We start from the raw sequence: 24,329 nt of genomic DNA, 5'->3' as shown, positions 1-24,329 counted from the left end.
TCAGGACCCTTCCCAACTCGTCATGGTGCTGTAGCCTTCTTCGTAAGTGTGCTACCGATAGTCCTTCGTAAGAACTCGATGCACCATTGCTTATATGCCTTAATGACCTTCACTAGGATCACTTTAATAACCCTTTCCCAAAGTATCAAACCACACTCTAATCAGATTTTATGTTCAACACATGAACTATTTGATTTTAGGACAAGTATCTCATACTTTCTTTTTTTTCTTCCTCTCTTCTTTTCCATTTTTCTTCCTCTTTTTTTTTATCTTTTTCAGACTTTTTTCCACCATTTTCCTCCTCATTCTCACACCTCATATCATCAAAAATGGGATGATTAAACAAGGTTTAGCACCCCCTTTAAATAGGAAATAAAGGGGTGCCATGTAATCTCCAAGGGATGCCAACTTTTGTCATCCCAGCTCCTCCACACGTTGAAATTAAATCACTATATTAAAATGGTGTGTGAGAAAGACTAGGAGCAAAAGGCCTCTTATTCAGGTCCCAAAAAAATAGGCATGTAAGAATTAAGAGGTTTTAAGAGAGGAATCAATGTTTGGCACACCAACATCCCAAGCGACGTCCCATTACTTCCCATAAAGGTTTAATTTTTATATAGAAGTTTTTGGGTGTCGAAGAGCCTTCAAGTAGAAGGACTCCTCCACTTCTATGCCAACATTATCCCAGAAGCCAACAGATGGTGTGTGGGGTGAAGAAAATGCATGGAATATTAAGGAAATTAAGAGTCCCAAGTGAAGTGGACTCTTCCACTTCAACGTCCAAAATAAAGGAGTTATCCAAAATAAATTGGCATGGAGTTCCTTCCAAGAGAAGGACTCCTTCTCTTCTTCCATGCCCATATAGCCTGTAGCTCCATCAGATAGCACACAAACAATTGAAATGTGTGGAATATAGTAATAAAATTAAGAGGAGTAGATGAGAAGGACTCTTCCTTCTCATCATAATTTATTTTGGGCATGACACTTAATATGAGCATGGCTTTTTGGTGTGGAGGAGGTTGGTTTCATGTGGAATACTTTTATAAAATTAGATAAAATTAATTAATTAATTAATTAGTTCAAATCTAATCACATTAGGTCAAGGCAACAAGACTAGGTTAGCACAGACACCTTTGCACTGAACCCAATTGGGAACTTGGGTTAATTCATGTGCTAGCAATTCAATTAACCTATTAAATTTATAATAAATTTAAATTAATTAGATCAAGACTAAATTTTTATTGTGTGTGATCCATTGGATTTCAAATTTAGCTAGCAGTGGTCCCAAACTCTCGATGAAATCTTAATCCAATTCGATTAGGTCAGGTCGAGAGTCCCAATCAACTAGGACTCTTCCTAATCGATTCTAAAATTAAACTCTTTTAATTTTATCGAGTTCACAAGTCAAGATTAACATCTAGCAATATGTCATGACTATCCAAAAGATTTAAAATTTAGTAGAAATACAAAAATTATCTTTTCATGGTGAGTTACCATGTAATTCAATCTTTCGACCATAGAACATCCCGAAAAGGCCATGGGTATGAAAATATGTCAAACTCAAATACCTAACTATATGTATCTCGATCTAATGATGATGACTGAATGGATGAACCAGTAGAAACTATTTTTACTGTTCATCCCTGCTCTGGCTAGAGACTTTCAGAATCAGCATCCTATGAGATCACATAGGATGTTCTCTCCTCCTACAAGGAGTCACCGATTTTTTGTTGACCACTCACAATCTTCTTGCACACTTTGCCATGCCCAGAATATCCTACACACATCTCAAAGTGATGTGTAAGGAATAAACCAAAGTAAAGATCCATGCACACAAGGTACCATGGTGATCTCAGATCAAAGGATCATATGCACCACTCCCACTGAAGAACCATCTGTTGATATGCTGTAAGGCTCCATCAGATGTTCTTTCATAGGCCAGTTCAGTGAACTCATTCTTTAATAAGCACCTACATCCTTGTATTAGGATATTACACAGGTGGTTGTGAGATCAACCACCCTCTCCATCGAGCATACATAGGATGTACCAGTCTTACCAGAATCATCAATCTCTGACTTGATGATCCAACGACTGAAAATATTTTAGATTGAGACTATCAAGATTTTAGGTCTCACTAACATGATCTCATCATGATCCTAAAATTATTACTCTAATCTATGGGGTTTATCATAATCATATAAAAATGAAGCAGTAAATGATAAAACATAATATCTCATATAAATAAAATAACTAATGTTATGCAAATAAGCAGGAAGATAATAAAGAAAAATCCCATCGATTCCCATGCGATTGGCTTGTAGGGCACTATTCTTTTAGGAGAACTATTGAAAGATTGTAAAGACCATCTTTAAGTATTTGAGAAATACTAAGGACTAGTGGCTCGTTTATGGAGAATCTGATTTGAAATTTGTGGGGTTGCCAGACTCCAGCTTTTAGTCAGATCATGATGACAATAAGAGCATATCAGATTTTGTGCTTAATCTGAACGATGGAGCAATCTGCTGAACAAATTTCAAGTAGCATGCCATGGCCGACTCAGTGTGCAAAATGAAATACATCACGATATTTAATGTCGTGAAAGAAGCTGTATGGTTGCAGAAGCTCATCAACGAGCTTAGAGTGGCACCCTCCTTGGATAGTTTGATCCTGTTATACTACGACAGCACTGGTGCCATTACTCAAGCAAAAAAATCAATGTCCCATCAGTGCATCAAGTACATACTGTGCTGCTATCACCTGATTCGGAAGATTATGAATCGAGATGATGTCGAGCTTTCGAAGATCGATGGAAAGAAAAATCTGACTGACCCACTTACTAAAGCCCTCGGTGTTAAGGAGTTCGAAGACCTTAAATTGAAGATGGATATACGATACTGTACTGATTGGCTTTACTCCAAATGGGAGTTGTCGAAAATTATCCCAAAGTCAATCATCAGCCTTTTGACAGTTGTGCTCATTTATACTTATATACAAATTATTCAATAATAAAAATTATCTAACATTTTCATCATAAATATTTATATCTTTAATATGAATTCCTGGATTGTGATGAAGTCCTTAGGACTAGTTTAAATAGAAGATTTGGTCCTTAAATATATTCACGACCAAATGCTACGTTATTATTATGATGATAACAATATCAAGTGTAGGTTGTTATGTGCCATAAGGATTGATTGTCCTCTTAATCAAGGAGTATAGAGATACTAGTATAGCATGCAGGAGGAATATAGAAGTACATTCTCACCAAACATGACTAACTATGGAGCATTCTGCCGTCAAGAGTAGCTCGCGAAAGGTATGGGTATAAGTATCCCTCTGATCTAAGATCATCATGTTGACTTGCAAGCAACTCACTGTACTTTGATACTAGACTATCTAAATTTTTAATTTAATGATGGAAGATTTTTGGATACAGTCAAGTACTTGTCAAGTTAGCACATGAGTCAATATGGGATTGACCCCTTCGAATAAGTAGGAGTTAATGCATCAGTGTATTTTAATTTAGTATAATTTTGATCACGATAATCCATGTAATAGATTTAAAAGGTTGAAATATAATGTGATTGACTATTCTAGGGTTAACAGTTAAATCTTAGGTCATCTTGAGTATTATGGTCAAAGGGATGAATTATACGGTAACCATACACCAGTAAGTTCTTGAATATTCTTTGCAATCATTCAACCTATCCAGATATCAAGTCTCATTGCTAGATGGTTAAATTGATTAGCTTAAAATATTGTTCCTATGTTACTAGCTTAGGTTTGAACCTATGAGGTCATACTCAAAAGAAATTATTGTCTGATCATATAGCTGATTGATGATTGAGGATCATTCTAGGTTGTAATCATCAATTCGATTGATGATTAGCTTTATGCAAAAGTAAGAATTAGATTGCTGAGTAATTATAGGAGGATTGATGAGCAATTAGATTGTTAATTAGCTTAATTAAATTGAGCAATGTGATTTGGTTCAAAACTAATTGAATTGGATTCAATTTGGTTTGACCCGATTAGGTTATGAGATGACCTAATTATCAAGGATGAATAATTCCTGATTTGATTAGGACTTGGGCTTAATTAAATTTTGATTTGATTTAGATTTAATCATGTTTGGAACCTAGTTAGACTAGGTTCAGGTTGATCTAATTGATTTAACCTAATTTGATTAGGTTAGAGATTTAATTGGATAAACCCTAAAGAGTCCAAATCAAGTTGGACTCATCATTACTACAGACCACCCTAGTATGCCCCATATTTCTCATCGCTAATATCAGATTAGCATGAGGTTTTTCCATGCAAAATGAGTTTTATCACCCCCTCTACATTCCCTAAAAGATAGGATAATTTCTAGTTTGAGTTGAATTCAAATTGGATTTGGATCAGTCCACAACTTATCAAAGAAGGACTCCTACATAAGAAAGGATTGGTGCCTTATATGCTATCTACTTTGCACCCACACCCACACCCATGTGGGATGGCCCACAACCAGCACCATACTAAGTGCTAGTCGGCCATGAAGGTGAGAGAGTTTCAGTGAAAATGAGCTTTAAGGATGTCATCCAAAGTTGGTTGAATTCAAATCTAATTAGAAGCTAATTTGAAATAATTTTGAAAGACTGCCAATCCTAAACTGTTTAGGACTTTAGGATCAAGTCTGACTTGAAATTTTCAATCCAATTAAGTCTAATTAATTCAGATCTAATTTAAAATTAATTAATACTTAAATTCAATCTCTCATAGGCTCCTTGGATCATAAATCAAAAATTGTTCATCCCCAGGATTGAACCTGAACCTCATGTGTAGTGCTTGTTGGGTTCCAATCATGCAGTAGAAAGTAAATTTTAAAATTTTTAAAAATATGCATATAAAAAATTTTAACAATTAAAACTATCGAACTAAAATTCAAACCCTAGAATCACCATATAGATGTCGAGCAAAATAAAATCAAGCATGCAAAGAGATAGAATTTTATACTTTCTTTAATGAGCAATATAGTAAGTAGGTGATCTCCATGAGACTTCAAAATAGAAGTCCTCCAATGGTGATCCATACAGAAGTTGGCCAAGGTTCTTCCTAACTGGTGTGCTGCCGCAGCCTTTTCTAGGGGTGGCAAAAATCGATCCGACCCACCAACCTGACCCGCATTTGATCCATCTTAAATAAGTTTGGGTTTGGATTAAATGGGCTCAGATCATAAATAGATCAACCTATTTAATCCATTTAATAATTGGATCGAATTTAGGTTTCAAACAACTGATCCATTTAACTCATTTAATTCATTTAATAAATGGGTCGGATCGGGTCGGGTTATAACCCATTTAACCCATTATATTTTTCTCTTTACCCTTTACTCCTTAGGCCTTAGGGTAAACTAAATAAATGATTTAGTTTTTACTCATTCGATCATCCATTCGTTCGTCGGTTGATCGATTTTGCTTCTGCAGCTATTCGCCACTTCCCTCCTCTAAGGTTTTCCATCCCATCCCTCCTCTCGATCGAGGATGCCCCACCATCTTCCCCATCGCTGGCAATAGGTGGCTGTCTACTACCAGCTCCTCTCTGTTTGCGGTCATACTGAAGGAAACTCAAAGAGATCGTGAGATTCTACTGGTTCGAAGCTTAGGTATTCCCCTCCTCCTCCTCCACCTCCTCCCTTAAACATTGCTCCTCCCCAGTCTCCCCTCATGAGAGCACTGATCGGGACCTGGCCTCCATCTTTAGCCATCGTGATGCACAACATTATGACAATGACAAACTCAGAGGAATCGTGAGATTTTGTTGGTCCGAAGCTTAAGTATTCTCCTCCGATCTATGGGGTTGGTGTTCGATCTAGATCTGATGATTGTTCTTAGGTTGAATTTTTTTTTCTTGGATTTATGTTAGGGTTTTTAGGATCTCATAGCGATCTGATCTATTATTTAGAATTTTTTTTGTTTGACTAGTTTAAATTAGGGGTTTTAGTCATTTTTAGTTATCATTTTTTTTTTACTTCTTGATTTTGCTTTGATTTATGGGTTCAATGGCATTAACCTATTGATGTTTGATCTGGCTCTCAGATGATCATTGTTCTCCTATGATTTATTTAATAAATATTATCTTGCATGTCTCATTTATATATTGTCTCATTTATATATTGATTTGCTGGTTTTTTCTTGTATTTATGTTGGGTTTCTAGGATCTCATAGCAATCAGATCTATTATTTGAAATTCTCTTTGTTTGGCCTATTTAAATTAGGAGTTTTAGTCTTTTTTAGCAGTCATTTTTTTTTCTTGATTTTACTCTGATTTATGGGTTCAATGGCATTAACCTATTGATGTTCGATCTGACTCTCAGATGATCATTATTCTCCTATGATTTATTTAATAAATATTATGTTGCATGTCTCATTTATATATTGTCTCATTTATATATTGATTTGCTGGTATATTCCAAAATTTATCGTAGTGCATATTTAAAGCTTTGCTGCTTTATTTTTAGATGCTATAATTTAGGATATAAGGTGCTAATTTTTTGATATTTTGGAGTTTTTTTATTTCTATTTTTTATGCTGAATGTCAAAGTGTGCAGTATGGCCTATGTGCAAAGGTTTGTTTTAAGGTTTATGTAGGAAGGCTATGATGATTTTGAAATATCTTTTTGTTGATTCAACTATTTCTAACAGCAATAATCTTGGACGACCTTCTTCTACAAAAAATCGATTGTTATTATTTTGATTTAGTTGTAGATGAAATACTAAATTTGAACCTCCTCTTTCTCTTCCTTTCTTTAATGTTCTAACTATTTTTAATTTTTTTTATAGTTAATATAAGCTTTCGTTATATGATATAAATGGATAAAGAGCTTGTCATCAATTTAGATCTGAGAAGTGATGATGATAGTGCCAATGAATTGGCATCTGTAGCTTCAAATATAGCTACAATTGGTGATTCTACTGATAAACATAAAAGAAAGTTAACTTCATTGGTTTATCAATTTTTTTAAATAAATGAAGCAATAAAAAAATGCAAATGCATCAAGTGTGGCATGGAATATCATTTTGGTGGTAAGGTTGGGACTGAAAATTCAAAATAGCATATAGAGAATTGTAAGAAGAATCATGATGTGGGACAGATAATTTTATCACAATCTCAAGGATGTATATTAATGTAGTCTAGTAAATTTAATCCAAAAAAATTTCATGAATTGTTGACATATGCAATTATCAAGCATGATCTATCATTTCAATTTGTTGAGTATGAAGATATTAGATCCTTATTTGCTTATATTTGTGAGGATATCAAGTCAGTATCAAGAAATACTATTAAGGTAGATATGCTAAAATTGTATAAAAAAAATTTATTATTATGGCTACACTCAATTCCACTAATAAACTTGACTTCAGATTTGTGGACCTCTATTATCACTGATGGGTATTTATGTTTAACTACCCATTTTATTGATGAAGAATGGGTGTTGCAAAAGAAAGTTCTTACCTTTCATTTCATGCCTCCTCCACACAATGGCATATCTTTATGTGAAATGATCTATGGTTTGTTAATTGATTAGGGGATTGAAAAATAGTTATTTTATATGATGTGGGATAATGCATCAGTAAATGATGTTTTTATTGATATGTTAAAGATCCAACTTAATTTGAAAAATACACTTTACTCAAATGGTGAGTTCTTTCATGTTCGATGTTGTGCTCATATTCTTAATTTAATTGTACAAGAGGAATTAAAGGAGATAGATGAATCAATTTACAAGGTTTGTGAAGGTGTTAAATATGTGAGAGGTTCACAAGTTCGAAAACTAAAGTTTTTAGAATATGTTAGATAAATATCTTTGGAAAGTAAAAAAGATTTAAGGCAAGATGTTCCCACAAAATAGAATTCAACTTATTTGATGCTAGACAGTGCTCTTGCTTATCGACATACTTTTTTTTATTTAAAATTATGTGACTTCAATTACAAGCATTGTCCATATGAAAAAGAGTGGGATAAAATTGTGAAGATTAACAAGTTGTTGAGTATATTCTATGATGCTACTCTTGTATTTTCTAGAGTTAAGTATACTATAGTAAATTTATACTTTTCTCATATTTTTTTGATTGAGCTCACTTTAAGACAAGAGATGGAGAGTGTAGATACTTTCATGCAATGAATGGCAGGACAAATATATAGAAAATTTGAAAAATATTGGTCAAATCATTGTTTAATCTTAGCCATGGTAGTTATTTTGGATCCTCGATATAAATTTTAGTTTATAGAGAATTATTACAAAAATTATATGGATATGACCATCTGCATCCATGATTGTATATTTTCTCTCTTCAATCAATATATAGTTTCTTCTTCTAAAACTCTAGCTATTGGTACATCAACTGATGCAGACATTGATAGTGGTACTTTTTGTGAGACTTCTGAGTCATGTAGAAAAGTAGATATTTTTAAGGTAATATAAATTTTTATTTATCAAAATAAATTTATTATCTTGAATATGATACTAGTTCTAATAAATAACTTATTTCATTTTTATAATGTTGTAGGATTTTGATGTTGGAAATTGTATCCTAAAATCAATCGTTGGATGATTATGCTGATTATAAATATAAATGAATTGATAAATAATAAAAATTATTTGATATTTTTTATCACAAAGTTACATCTTCTAACAAACTCTTATATTATGATGAAGTCTTTAGGACTACTTTGATCGATAAAGGAGGATTTACTGTGTAGTCCTTAAACTGGTTTGCGACCAAATGATATGCTATTACTAGGATGATAGCGATATCAAGTGTAGGTCATTGTGTGCCATATGCGTTGGTTGTCCTCGTAATCAAATGATATAGAGACACTGGTATGACATGCAGGTGAGATGTCGGAGTACATCATCATTGAATGTGACCAACTGTAGAGCACTCTGCTGTCAAGAGTAGCTCGCAAAGGGAATGGATATAAGTATCCCTCCGATCTAAGATCACCATAGTGACTTATAAGTAACTCACTATATTTTGGTGCCAGACTAACTGAGTTTTTAATTCAGTGATGAAAAGTTTTTGGATATAGTCAAGTACTTATCAAGTTGGTGCATGAGTCAAAATGGGATTGATCCCTCTAAATTAGTAAGAGATATGCATCAGCGTATTTCAATTTAGCAAAATCTGGATCCGAGTAATCCATGTGATAGATTTAAAAAAGATTAAAATATAACATGGATGACTTATCTAGGATTGACAGTTAAATCTTAGGTCATTCTCGAATATTAGGGTCAAAGGGATGAATTATACGGTAACCATACGTCAATAGGTTCTTGAATGTTGCTTTGCCTTCATTTGACCTATCCAGATGTCGGGTCATCATTGCTAGATGGTTACATCGATTGGTTCAAAAAGGTATTCTTATGCTATCGACTTAGGTTCAAATCTATGAGATCACACTCAAAAGAAGTTTCTGACTAATCATGTGGCTGATCAACGATTGAGAATCGTTCAAGAGCTTAATCATCAATTCAATTGATGATTAACCTTTGCAAAAAGTATAATAAATTAATTCATCAAGTATTAATGAATTAATAAAAGATTAATTAGTAATTAGATTACTGATTAGCTTAATTTGATTGAGCAAAGAGGATTAAATAAAATCTAATTAAAGTAGATTCAATTAGGTTTGATCCGATTAAGTTATCAGATGACCTAATCGCTAAAGAAGAATTATTCCTGATTTGATTAAAATTTTGGTTCAATCAATTTTTAATTTAATTAGAATTTGATTAAAAATTTATGAACCTAACTAGATTAGATTTTATATATTTCATTTGGTTTAAACCAGATGTGATTTGATTTGGATTCAAATAAGGAAATGAAGAGTCCTTATTGGAATAGGGCTCTTCTCCCTTGTGCCAACCCAATTTGCACATCATATATCTTCACACAAAATTATTTTATATGAGATCTTTTCACACCAAAGAGTCATTTTTCTTCTCTATCTCATTCCTAAATATGATTTAGTTTTGATAAAAGAAAGATTCTAAAATTAGATTTCAAAATATTCCTTATCAAGAGAATCTGTTGTCATCCAGATCAATCTCTCCACACCAATAAATTTGTTTCTCCTTATATGAGTTACATTTTGAGAAGATTTTTTGTGAGAGATCAGTTGGAGTACCAATTTACCATAAAAAAATATGGGAAAGGGTGTCCTATATTGTTTTTGGCATGTTTTGGGATGTGAAATTGTGAAGGGTGGTGGAATCCTGTAAGAGTCCATGATCACTAGGACTCTTCATCCCACCTCCTTACATGCCTATAAAAGGGGTTTCTTTAGTTTCTTTTATGTGTATAAGATATGAGAAGAGAGGTATTCATGTGAAAAAAGTTTGGGCAAGATTGATAGCATGAAAAATAGAGAGGAAGGTCCTCTCTTTTGGGGTGTGTGCAGAAACCTGAATACTAGGTTTTCAGTTCTAAGGGTTTGAAAAGAGAGAATAAATTAGAAAAAAATTATTTTCTTCTCTATCTTTCTTTCACCTCTTTATTTGCTCTAGAAGTTTATCTTCAACTCCTAAAAAAATTTCAAAGATTTGAAGAAAAAATTTGAATCAGCCAAGAAGTTCTTCATGCTAGCTAGCACTCCCAAGAAGATCGATCAGATCGAAGCTTCGAGTGAATTTTTCATAGAGGCCGGATACATGTGTGGTTGTGAGAAATCAGCAAGGACCTTCTCTACCATTTTTCAACAGTGGTGATTATCGATCTGTACTCAAATATTGAGTTTTGAACTCAAATTAGAAGTAGATATGATCCACTGCTCACATGCATATATGCTGATTTTATCTTCAATATTTTTAGATTTTATATGCAACATATCATATCGTAGATCTTAGAATAAGTTAATTTAATGATTAGATCATATGCATATTAGATTAATTTGATTAATTTAATAATCTTTCACTATAATTTTTTTAAAAATTTTTCAAAATACATGCATGAAATCGCCTACGCATCCCAACAGTGGTATCAGAGCCTAGGTTCATTATGATATAATTTATGTGCATGTTAAATCTAAAATTTAGTTTTATTTAGATCTGATATGTGATATTTAGATCTAAATTTAATTAATGATGGATCACACAAACTGATATAAAATTGTCCTGCCATAAGGTTTACCTCTTACAATGAAAAGGTTGTCCTAGTTTGTGCTAATCCTTAATAAAATTTGATTTTATGTCATACATGTGATGTTTATGATCTAATTTAGATGTGATCTAAAATTATAATCAGATCTGATATCATTTAGATTAGATCTAAATTCATGCGTATATGATATGTGATTAGATTAGATGATCCGATTAGTAAGTATTTGGATTGGATTGATTACCAGGCGGTCCGATCATAGGAGTACGAAGGATTTAAAGGCTCTCTCTTTCCATTCGATGGGGTGCTCTTATAGTGTGTAGGGGTGCCATATGATTAGATCCCATGAAGAAGAATGTGAAAGTAAGAACTTTCTTGCAAAATCTTAGATCTTGAAATCTTAGGTTTATTGTATGTGATACAAAGTTGTATGAAAAATAAGATATCTAATTTATATGATTAAAATTATTTTAATCATGATAAAATAAAATCTCAAATCATAAAAATTTTAGATTTGATCTAAAAGTATTATGATTGATTTTATTTTAGTATTATGTAAAAATTTTTAAATCTAAAATTTCTTGAATCATGCTCACACAATTACTGAGCTGACCCAGTTTTGAACTGAGTTGACTCAGTCTCTTTGTGTAGCTGGCTCAATGTTGATTAAGTCAATCCAATTTTTAAATAAAAAATCTTTGCATAAAATTTATTATAAATTATTTATAAAATAAAAAAGTTAAAATTATTTCAAACCATAACCTAAGCCCATATTGATGCTGAACTTAATTGAGAATTAAGTGTAGAATCGATTAGATCTAGAATTATGAATTACAGATCTAATGTTATTCGTACAAAATATGAGGGCATGGGTTAGCTCAAATTAGATCTTCTTAATTAGGTTAAACCTAAGATTAGAATCAAAGAGTCAATAGACTAATTAGAAAAATTGATTACATTTAATCAAATGTTGGATTAGATTAAATCAGGAGTTCTCTAGAACAAATACAATAGTTGTAGATGATCAAGTCCATATCTTTGATTACACCAAATGGACCTTGATTCTGGCTCAGTGGTTGAATCTGAATCATTAGGTTGGTCAAATCAAAATTAATTAATCAATTGGTGTCTAAGGTAAGTTTGGCATTTCGATCGATGATTTTTAATTGGAAGCATCTTATCTGACCATTTTGATGGTGTCTAAGGCAAGCTTAGTAGACCCTCCCACCGATTTCACTAATCTAACCAATTTGGTGAATTATGTCTTGATTAGATAGCTAAGTGATTCGAGTTGACCCATGCCATTAAGATTGATCAATGTGACTAATCTAGGTGCCATTTCAACTAGTATGATCTTGATCCAATTTAATGACTTAGTGAAGTAAGTGGAAGGATTATGGTTTACTGGTTGATCTCTTCTCATCTCTTCTCTAAATTGATTCTTAAATTTTTTAAATTATTAGGTCTATAAAATGAGCTAGTTATGGAGATAACTAGATCATAGCTTCCTATTAAGGTAAATGATAACGGGTCCATTATTTCTGATTGGCATTACAGGCGCCATCCGTCTAGTATTCTCTCTAAATGATATAATTATCATTCATCATATGATGACTCAATTATACTATCTGATGATGGTTGGGTTGATGAGCCATCCTTGGGCCTGATCATTCATTAGTTAGAAATACTGAGTAGGTTCATGTTAATGGTTTGACCTAACCAAAGCTTTTAGTGGAGGTCCATCGCCTATTGAAATAAAATCTGAGATAAAATTAATTACTAAAAATTATTTGGAGAAATAATTGGTTGAGAACATATCCATAGATGCATATGGGTTGATCGAGCCATCCTCGAGCCTGTATGCAATCTGTGTGGATTGTAGTACCTAATAAAAAATTAAGATAATTTCTCGAATTGGAGATAGAAGCTACCAATTCGTATAAAGTAATAGAAGAACCTTTAGACTAAAGTTCAAATCTTTAGGCTTAATCAATTCATAAACATAGAGGTCTTGTATTTTTCATTCAGTTATGGCTAGATGTACATTGCTCCATTCACTGTTTGACAGTGATGATTTGTAGGATCCAACTTCGATAATTGATATCGAAAGTTGTGAATAGTTTTAGAGCATGAATGGATCCTACATATGATTATGGATCTAACACTTGAAATTCTCACATCCAACACATATGATGTTGTTGGTGCAAAAATCCACCTGCGTCGGAGAAGATGGAGTCGAAGGAGTCGCGGTCGCTGCTGGGACCTACAAAAGAAGTCTAAACCAGAGTTGGAGTTGCTCCGGCAAGACCCTCCGACGCTCAAGTCAGTTCTCTGCCTCAACAAGAATAGAGTGCTCGAACAAAAATTTTAGCAGAGTTTTTGGGATAGAAATTAGAGCTTAGAGAATAACGTATCTGGGGTCCCTCTTTTATAGGCGGAGGGGGCAACAGACTGATAGCGATGTTTGTAACCGTCTGGCAGTGGGCTGCTCAGGGTCAGGAGGAGTTTGTTGCGAAGAGTAGTGGAGCAGAATCATGGCCATCATCGGGACATGCCATGTGGAGTCTGTTGCGGAGAGTGGAGCGGCGTCCGTTGTCGCGACTTGCCAGAGGGTGGAGGAACCGCTCGGTATCCGTCGCAAGAAGTGGAGCAGAATATGGCCATTATTATGGTCTGCCAGGGAGTGATGGAGCCACGCAGAATCTGTCGCAGGAAGTGGAGCAGAGTCATGGCCGTTACTGTGGCCTGCCAGGGAGTGATGGAGCCACATGAAATCTATTGCAGGATGTGGAGCAGAGTCGTGGCCGTTACTGCGGCCTGCCAGGGGGTCCAGGCCTGTCGGTCGATGTTTGGTTGGAGTTCGATCTCCGTAGAAGCCCGGATGGGGATCATTTGTCGAGGAGTCTCGGCCAAGGCCTGTCTGCAACAAAAATTCGAAAGGAATTCATCCATAATGGAAGCTTGGGTGAAGGCTTACGGTAGGAATCCGGAACGGACCGCTCGTGGTAGAAATTTGAAGTAGATCATTTGCAACGAAAACTCAGAGTGGGTCGCTTGCAGTAGGAGCTCGGAGTCCGGCTCCCGTAGGAGTCCGGATGGAGTCTTCCTGCAGTCGAAGTCGAGGACGAAGTCTGGCTCCCATAGGAGTCCGGGCGAAGTCTACCTGCAATTAAAGTCGGAGGTGAAGTCCAACTCCCGTAGGAGTCCGGGTGAAGTCTACCTGCAATTGAAGTCGGGGGTGAAGTCTGACTCCCGTAGGAGTCCGGACGAAGTCTACCTGCAATTGGAGTGGGGGGTGAAGTCCGGCTCCTGTAGGAGTCCGGACAAAGTCCTCCTACAGCCGGAGTCGGAGATGAAGTCCGGCTCCCATAGGAGTTCGGACGAAGTCCTCCTACGACTGGAGTCGGGATGAAGTCTAGCTCCCATAGGAGTCCGAACGAAGTCTTCCTGCAGCCAGAGTCGGGGGTGAAGTTTGGCTCCCGTAGGAGTCTGGACGAGGTCTAGAAGGTGGTCGATCATCGTGGAAACTTGGTTGGAGTCCGTCTGTCGTGAAGAATCCGGTCGATGCTGGTGGGGGCTTATCCATCGGTAAAACTTGGGAGTGTTGTGGAGGCTCGGCCGCCAGAGAGGTTCGAAGAGATGTCGCCGAAGGTTGAAAGTTGGTAGAATCCCCGGAGAGTCACTCCTGTCACGAACTTTGACTGGGGGGTATTTTATACCCAACACCAGTCCCTCTACTTTCGAGTTTCAGTTTCGAGCGAAGAAAGTGCAGAAAAATTTTCACAGTCGTAGTTGTTTTCTTGAATTTCGCACACGACCGCCCTCGAAAATCTTGGCATTCAATGCGTGCGTGCTGGAGTCTTTTTTCGATTAGGGCGATCCGAAGGGTCCTTTCGAAATTTCCCCTGGTGCGTAGTCCTAAGCGCCACACCATAATGGTCCCGCAAGCAGCTAGCCCTACGTCACGGTGAGTGGGACATGTGGCGGGCGCTGGTGGACTTAGGGATATCTGCCACCATAACTGTGCCAGGCCCCATCGCTTATTTAAGCCCTCTCCTTCCCTCCAGGGGCTTCACTTTGCCTGAGAGTTGACACCTTTCTTCTGTCTAAGAGTTTAGTCACTCCATCGGTGCCCTTTTTGACTCTAAGCACTCTTCACACCAGTCTTCGCCATCTCCACCGGCCCCCCGCCGCCTTCAGTCTTCCGAGTCCCTTCGAGGGGTTCTCCCACCGGGGCTTCTGCCCCGGAAGCCAACCTCGAGAGGATGCCATGGATCAAGAGGAGTATGAGGGGAAAAATAGCAGCCTGTAAATTCTCCGACTGTCGAACTGTCACTAAGGGTTCCCACCGCCTCAAAGGGGGCTCGAGGGAGAATTCCTTCAACAATAAGGATTTAATAATGGAAACAACTGGTGAGCGCATTCCGCCCGAGAATTTCAGAGTAGTTGAATGGGGTGACACCGATCAAGGGGGCAGAGTTGTCGTCACAAGCTGTGGTGGGATTCTTGACGTCGTCGGGGTCGAGGGACCAGAAGCGGTCGGTGCTGATGGTGGGGTAGTAGAACTTGTTGCGGGGATGGTGGAAGTAGCGCATGCCGACCTTGCCGAAGTACCTAAGATGGTGGTTGTCGTGGAGCACACGGTGGTGGTGCATGCCTCCGGTGCCATCGTGGCCTCCGGGGTACTTTCGGTTCTTCCCGATGTAGGTCCTCGTTGCTGCTGCCGTCGCCGTCGCTGCCCCTTGAATTCTATTTCCCCCTTTTCCCCCTAGGGCTGGGGTTTCAACGATGGAGTGGAATGAAGCAGGGGGCGTGAGCTGAGGGATTTATCACACGTACTGAAAAATGCTGCCGAGAAGGATGGAACCAAAAGGAGAAGTTGGGAGCTTGAAGTGGTCTCCAACATGTTCCTTTTGAGTCTTGTAGTAATGTTCTTTTTCCTCGGCCCCCAGGGCCTTGTAACGTACACCTTGTTAATCAAGAATGAGAAGGAGATTTTGTTACTTCGTCCACACCTTGCATCGAATTGCTACCTGCCGAACTTTTTTCATTTACCATTGTTATTGTTGTATTCCCTTCTTTTTCTTTTTCTTCTTTTTTTTTTTTTTTTTAACGTCGTCCGGGGGTTACTGGTCATTGCCACGTCGGCTCGCTTTTCCAGTCATCCTTCTTCTTCAGTCTTAATGGCTCTGTAATGCATATTTAATAAATAACATGAGAAGGGTGTTGCCCAGCTATGCAACCCAAGAGGGGGGGGTGAATTGGGTTTCTAAAAATTTTAAGCCCAACAGATTACTTATGAAGAACAAAACAAAGACTTTAATTCAATATTAATTACCTAAAGCAGGAATGCAAGAATATAATAAAGAAATAAAGTGAAGCGATAAAGCACACCACAAACACAAGGATTTATAATGGTTCGGTGCTAACCTTGCACCTACATCCACTCCCCAAGATCCTACTTGGAAATTTCAATCCACTATACTTTGTATTCAACCCGAATACAAAACGTCGGAAACTCCGACACTAGCTATCCCAAGCTAGATCACTTATTTCCCGGGTACAAGTAAACCCAAAATACTCCGATTTCAGGTTCGGATCAACCTTTCCTTGTTTTAGAAATCCTCCAAAAATAAGAACAAAAACTCACAAAGAGTTAGAAAATTTTGAGCACAGATTAATACAATAACAGCTCCTTAAATGAGCGAATATAACAATAAAAGCTTTACTCAAATAAAGAACCCCTTTTTTGGATTTTCTCAAAGTGGATGAACGCTTGAATGCTTGAGAAGAGGTTGATTGTTGATTAAAGATCTCTTGAAAGCTTTGAACGATCTCTAGATCAAGGTTGAAATAATAGGCGTGAAGAATTCTCTCCTTGAAAGCTCTTGCTTTTCTCTTTCACACTCTCTCTGGTATATTGTGGATCCTCTCTCTTTTTCTTTTTGGATTTTTCGTTGATCTCAGGCTTTTTTGTGCAGATTTCGGATCCTCTCTTCTGTTCTTCTCATTTTTGATTTCACGTTTGATCCGCTATTTAATCTGCAATTTCTTTCACCACTTTAAGTATTTTGTAGCATTAGAAGCAAGAGAAAACAATTTAGGTAGATAAAGAGCCGTTAGATCAATTTTAGGAAGCATAAATGGCAATTAAAACGAGCAAAAAAATAGCGTTGCTGATATTTTCCATCGCAGGGGTCGACTCATGAGTCGACTCATGCATCAGGAGTCGACTCATGAGTCGACTTCTGTTGCACAGACCAGAAGGTCTGATTTCTGGATTTTTTGGCTCAAATCAGCAGAGATCGACTCATGAGTCGACTCATGCCTTGTGGGTCGACTCATGAGTCGACTCACAGGTCGTGCCAAGTCAAAAATCCAGCGTGCCATGGGAATTTTTTTGCGTGCCAATCAGCTCACAGTGCCATGAGTTGACTCATGAGTCGACTCATGCACTTCAAACCTTCATAACTTCAAAAATATAAGTCCAAATACAATGAAATTTTCACCAATAGTTTACAAATCATTTGTTCTATCAAATGATACTATCAAATTAGGATTTTAGTAAAATTATAATTTTGCCCTTGAAGAGCATAAGGACTTTTTCATTTTAAAATTATTTGTATCCCTTCAATCTGCTTTGTAATCATCAAAATCAATCTAGGAGCAACAATCTCCCCCTTTTTGATGATGACAAAATATTTGAACAAAAATATTTATGTTAATGCATTAATTTCAAAAGAATCCATTATAGGTGTATATGCTTGAAAAGAGTATGATTCTTTTGGCATGTAATATAAATGCAAAAATAGTTTGTCCATTTTCTTAAAGATTTGAAAAGGGTATTAGATCATTTTGAGTTTAAGATATATCAGAGCAAGAGAAGATAAATAAATTTTGTAATGTATCAGAGCAAGAAAAATAATTTTTACAATGATATCAGAAAAGATTTTATAATGTATCAGAGTAAATGTTATAATATATCAGAGAAAATTTAACACTATATCAGAGCAGATGTTATAATATATCAGAGAAACTTTCACACTGTATCAGATCAAATTTTATCATGTATCAGAGCAAGTTAAAAGAAATTTTAGGATGTATCATAGTAAATCAAATTTCTTAAGTTGTATCAAGGTAAATAAAATTTCAAAAGATGTATCAGAGCAAGTTTGAATTTTGAAATATATCAGAGCATATATAAAAAAAAACTTATTTGCATTGTACTTATGATTTTGCTTTTGATGGATGGCTTTTTGTTTAAGTTCTGTCTGATACCAAATTTCGATACCAAATTTCTCAAAGTTTTGTTTAATTTCTCCAATATTTGTTTCCCAATATTTTTTTTAATCTTCCAATTTTTGTTTAATTTCTCAAGTTTGGTTTAATCTTTCAATTCTTGTTTTTGTTTAATTTCTCCAGTTTGGTTTAATCTTCCAATCTTTGTTTTTGTTTAATTTCTCCCCCTTTTTCTCATAATTTAGGATTTTGCTTTTTTTGTTTAATTTCAATTTTTGTTTTTGTTTAATTTCTCCCCCTTTTTGACATCATCAAACATAGTTAACTCTTCCTTTTTCTGAAACATTCTTTAATTTCTTCCCCTTTAGAGTTTTTCACAGATGTTTGCTCCCCCTTAATATAGCAATTATCAACAGCAAACAACAACAAGGAGAAGATAATATTTCAACAAGAAGAAAATATATAACCAAAATATGATCGATATCATTACAAAAAGGTAGAAATATAGGTAAAAGATGATTCCATTAATATCATAATTATTTCAATACATAGTTCTTAAAAATAAAATTCAACCAGCTAATTGTCAATACATGTCCCCAAGGTATAGATCCTAGAACAAGACACTAACACCTAGGATCTAGTAAAGATCAAGATAAGTCAATGATCGGAGTCATCAGATATAGGGTGAGGAGATGATGGATCAGAAGTGCATCCTCTACCCCGTCTGCCTCTGGCACGAGCAGGAGAACGAGATGAACTGGGTGGCTGAGAACGCTGAGATGCTAGGGCTGATACCATGAGTCTGATAGAATCAAGTACGTTCAGTGCTCTGGAAACAGATTGAAGTAGAGCAGTGAACTGGGTGGTAGCATGCTCACTCGATCCTCGGATCTCTTTCCTCAGCAATTCATATCCACCTTCTAGAGCTCCTCTGAGCCTGCCAGCCTCTGCAGTGAGGTCTGTGACCTCAATGGTAGACTCCTGTGGCTTGGGATGGGCCAATGCAAGGACTTGCCCCTGCAAGTCAAGAACTCTGCCAGTAAGTCTCCAGACTGTATCCTCAAGCTGCTGGATCCTGATGGACTGATCTGAAATCATCTGAAACACAGTGGAGATGTGGGGAGTAATGGTCTGATCAGAAGAGGTGGCTCCAGGTGCAAAAGAAGTACTACCCCACTGGCTAGACAGCAAAGAAGCCACATGCTGTGATATATGCTCGATCTGATCGTCAGCCAGTCTGAACTCTGAATGAGGTGCTCTGCTCTCTGGCTGAAACACTGGTGTGGGCATCCTAGTAAACTCTGAAGGGCCAGCCTCAGTATCAGGAATGAACTGGGTATCTGGTGATGCTGCCCTGAGGTCATGGACAGGAGATGATGGATCTTCTTCTTCTACTCTGCCTTCAGTTCTGACTTCAGCTCTATCTTCAGTTCTCTCTTCAGTTCTCTCCTCAACTCTCTCCTCAGATCCCTTGATCCAACCACCAACAGTCTTTGCAAATCCCATTCGGTGCAGGCTGTGTTGGTTGAATGTGTCCACATAAGAGAGCTTAGTAGCAGCCTCCCCCTCACAGCTAACTCCAAACCTCCTAAATACTCTAGTAAGGGCCATACCATAAGGCAAGTGTGCCTTGGATCTGTTCAAAGTTTCTCTCATGGCCTCTATCATAAGTGCAGGGAGGTTCAGGGGGGTCTGAGTGATGATATGAAACATGACACATACATCTCTGCCAGATAGTAGATCATGCCTACCACTCCTAGGAAAGAAGAGTTTTGTTACAATCTGATGCAGGACCCTCATCTCAATGGATAATAGCTTTGCTTCCAATTTGTTTAAACTTCCTGAAAAAGTTTCTCCTAAGATAATTCTGATCCCCTCTTCTTTAATTGAGAGTTCCATATATGAATATCCTTCACTAGGCAACTGAAGTATTTCTCCCAATATCCTAGAATCCAAGCATATGTCAATCCCCTTGACTGTTGAAGTCACTGACCCGTTTCCATAATGTAGGTTCTGGTAGAACTCTCTAACTAGATCAACATAGGTGACTTCTTTAAGGGAGCAGTAGAGTTCCCATCCTTGATTTTTGATCTTGGTAGCAAAAGTAAAGCCTTCTTTCTCAAAGAACCGAAAATCTATATTTTTCCCGGTTTCTACTTTTGTATCAGAAAGAGGATTTACACTGGGGTTTATGGAGGATTGAGAGGGACCTTGAGCAGGTACTGAAACTGGAGTGGGAACATTGGAAGACTGAACATGCCTTTTCTTTCGGACAATTTCCTCAGGCTCACAGATTGATTTCCTTCTTTGGGGAAGTTTCATCTTTGGAGCCATATCCAATAAAGTAGCAGACAAGAAGACTTGAATTGAGAGGAGGAGGGATCACAAGAGAGTAAAGAGGAATTTTAGTGGAGAAAAGAAGTGGATTTTAGAAGTTCCGTGAAGTGCTAGGGCACGTTCCAACCGCGCCAAGCAATGCGAGAAAGCACGAGAAATCTCTTTTCCAAGGAGGCAATTTTTGGTGGAGAGTAGGAGGGAGAATTGCCTCGAGATAAATCCTTGGTTTTGGAGCAAAAAAGAGTTGAAAAGAACGGCTTTCGGAAGGAAGACGATGAGAAGATGAGTCGTCTCACAAACAGGGTTCCCGTTTAAAAACAATGAGCCCATGGGAAGTTTGTGGGATTTACAAGTTTGCCATTGAGTCGACTCATGGGGGTCGACTCATGAAGTTCAGAAATTCAGGAAAAATACAAATAAATTCCAAAAAAATTCGAAATTTTGGGAGAAGGAATTTTGCTCAATGATAAGTTTTTAGAGTGATAAATCTGAGCTTTTGGGACCAGGATGGATGTTGAAAATTGAGCTCTAATCAATTCTTTGAAAATTGAGAAATTTTAGGCAAATGGATCTAGAATTCTTAGATTTCTCCTAATTTCACAGAATCTATCCTCACTAAGGGCCTTTGTAAAGATATCGGCTAATTGATTTACAGTGCAAACATATTCAAGAATTATATTTTTGTTTTGAACATGTTCTCTTATAAAATGATGTCTTATTTCAATATATTTGGATCTTGAGTGTTGTATTGGATTTTTAGATAGATTTATGGCACTTGTATTATCACATTTTATTGATGTTTCATTAAGTTTGATTCCAAAATCTTCGAGTTGTTGCTTAATCCACAAGATTTGAGCACAACAACTTCCGACTGCAATGTATTCGGCCTCAGCCGTAGACAGTGCCACCGAATTTAGTTTCTTGCTAAACCATGAGATTAGGTTAACTCCAAGAAATTGGCAAGTTTCACTTGTGCTTTTTCTATCTAATTTACATCCAGCAAAATCAGCATCTGAATATCCTAACAAATTAATTTGTGAGTCCTTAGAGTACCATAACCCTATAGTTTGTGTACCATTTAAGTATCTAAGGATTCTTTTAACAGCATTCAAATGAGATTCCTTAGGATTAGATTGATATCTAGCACATAAGCAAACACTAAACATGATATCAGGCCTACTTGCAGTTAGATATAATAATGAGCCAATCATACCTCTATAGTATTTTAAGTCTACGCTTTTACCTTCATCATCCTTGTCAAGCTTACTTGAGGGACTCATTGGTGTGCCAATTGGTTTGCAGTTCTCCATTCCAAATCTTTTGAGTAGTTCCTTGGTGTACTTGCTTTGGGTGATGGAGATTCCCTCTTTTGATAGTTTGATTTGGAGTCCGAGGAAGAAGGTAAGTTCTCCCATCATGCTCATCTCGAACTCTCCCTGCATAAGCTTAGCAAAGTCTTGACAAAGGGATTCATTAGTAGACCCAAAAATTATGTCATCAACATAAATTTGTATAATTAGCATATCATTTTTGTTTCTTTTAATAAATAGGGTTGTATCTACATTGCCTCTTGAGAAACCATTATTTAGTAGAAATTTGCTTAGCCTTTCATACCATGCTCTAGGTGCTTGTTTTAGACCATATAAAGCTTTATTTAATCTAAAGACATGATTGGGAAAAGCATGATTTTCAAATCCAGGGGGTTGTTCTACATATACTTCTTCAGAAATATATCCATTTAAAAATACACTTTTAACATCCATTTGAAATAATTTGAATTTCATAAAGCAAGCATATGCAAGTAGAAGTCTAATAGCTTCTAATCTAGCAACAGGTGCAAAGGTTTCATCAAAATCAATTCCTTCTTCTTGATTATATCCCTTAGCAACCAGTCTTGCTTTATTTCTAATTACATTTCCATGCTCATCTAATTTGTTTCTAAAGACCCATTTTGTGCCAATTATTGAATAATCTTTAGGTCTTGTTACTAAGGTCCAAACATTATTTCTTTCAAATTGATTAAGTTCTTCTTGCATAGCATTAATCCAGTTATGATCATTTTCAGCTTCTTCAAAAGTTTTAGGTTCAAGTTGAGATACAAATGCACAATGATTAAGTACATCTCTAAGTGAAGAACGAGTTTTTACCCCATGCATAGGATCACCAATTATTAACTCCTTAGGGTGGTTGTGAACATACCTCCATTCCTTGGGTAAGTCATTTGTACCTTGAGGTTGTTCTTGAATTTCTTCACCTTTCTCATTTTGTTTGTCTTCTTGATCCTTGTCTTCTGGAGTTGCTGAGTCTTTCAGAGTGATCTCCTTCATAACTTCTATTAGTGGATCTGCATCATCAACACCCTCATTCTTCCTTGAAGGAAGATCGTTAGATTCATCAAAAATAACATGTATGGACTCCTCAACTACTAAAGTTCTTTTGTTGAACACTCTAAATGTTTTACTAGTGGAGGAGTAACCTAGAAAGATTGCTTCATCTAATTTTGCATCAAATTTATCAAGTTTTTCTTTGCCATTATTTAATACAAAACATCGGCAACCAAAAACATGAAAATATGCAATATTTGGTTTTCTTCCTTTCCAAAGTTCATAGGGGGTTTTCTTTAAAAATTGTCTAATTAAAGCATGATTTAAAATGTAACATGCTGTGTTAATAGCTTCTGCCCAAAAATATCTTGGAAGGTTGCTTTCACAAAGCATAGTACGGGCCATTTCTTCTATGGTTCTGTTTTTTCTTTCAACTACCCCATTCTGTTGGGGTGTCCTAGGAGCAGAGAAGTTATGACCAATTCCATTTTCATCACAAAAATTTTCAAAGTCATGATTTTCAAATTCTGTTCCATGATCACTTCTAATATTTTGAATTGAATACCCTTTTTCATTAGTGACTTTTCGATGAAATTTAGTGAAAATTTGAAAAGTTTCATTTTTGTGAGCTAAAAAGAAAACCCAAGTAAAACGAGAGTAATCATCTATTATTACAAATCCATATCGTTTTCCTCCTAGACTAGTGGTTCTAGTTGGTCCAAATAAATCCATATGTAAGAGCTCTAAAGGTCTAGAAGTTGAAACAGTGTTTTTGGATTTAAATGATACTCTAGTTTGTTTACCTAATTGGCATGCATCACAAATTCTATCCTTTTCAAAATTCAGTTTTGGCAAACCGAGAACTAAATCCTTTTTAATTAATTTTGAGAGAGAATGCATGCTAATGTGTGCAAGTCTACGATGCCACAGCCAACTAGTCTCATTTATTTTAGCATTTAAGGAAACTAGGCATTGCATGTCTAATTTAGTTAAATCATTCAAATCTACCATATAAACATTGCCATGCCTATGTCCTATAAATTTAATGCCATCGTTAATAGGACTCGTCACAATGCAAACAGATGATTCAAAACTTACTTTATACCCTTTATCACAGAATTGACTAATGCTAAGTAAGTTATGCTTTAAACCTTTAACTAATAAAATATTCTCAATGTATTTGGAGGGAGTGATACCAATGTTACCTATCCTGATGATCTTTCCTTTGTCATTATCTCCAAAGGTGACCATCCCTCCATCCTTAGCATCAAGCGTGATGAATTGTGATTC

General features: G+C 36.3%; 1 pseudogene; it reads left to right on the top strand.

Moving 5' to 3' along the window:
- Window positions 1–7,592: 7,592 nt before the first annotated feature.
- Window positions 7,593–24,329, top strand: part of LOC140856228 (zinc finger BED domain-containing protein RICESLEEPER 2-like) — a 62,615-nt pseudogene continuing 45,878 nt past the window's right edge.

This window comes from Elaeis guineensis, chromosome 3 (genome assembly GCF_000442705.2).
Source record: "Elaeis guineensis isolate ETL-2024a chromosome 3, EG11, whole genome shotgun sequence".
Lineage (NCBI taxonomy): Eukaryota > Viridiplantae > Streptophyta > Magnoliopsida > Arecales > Arecaceae > Elaeis > Elaeis guineensis.
This window is presented reverse-complemented; position numbering and strand designations above follow the sequence as displayed.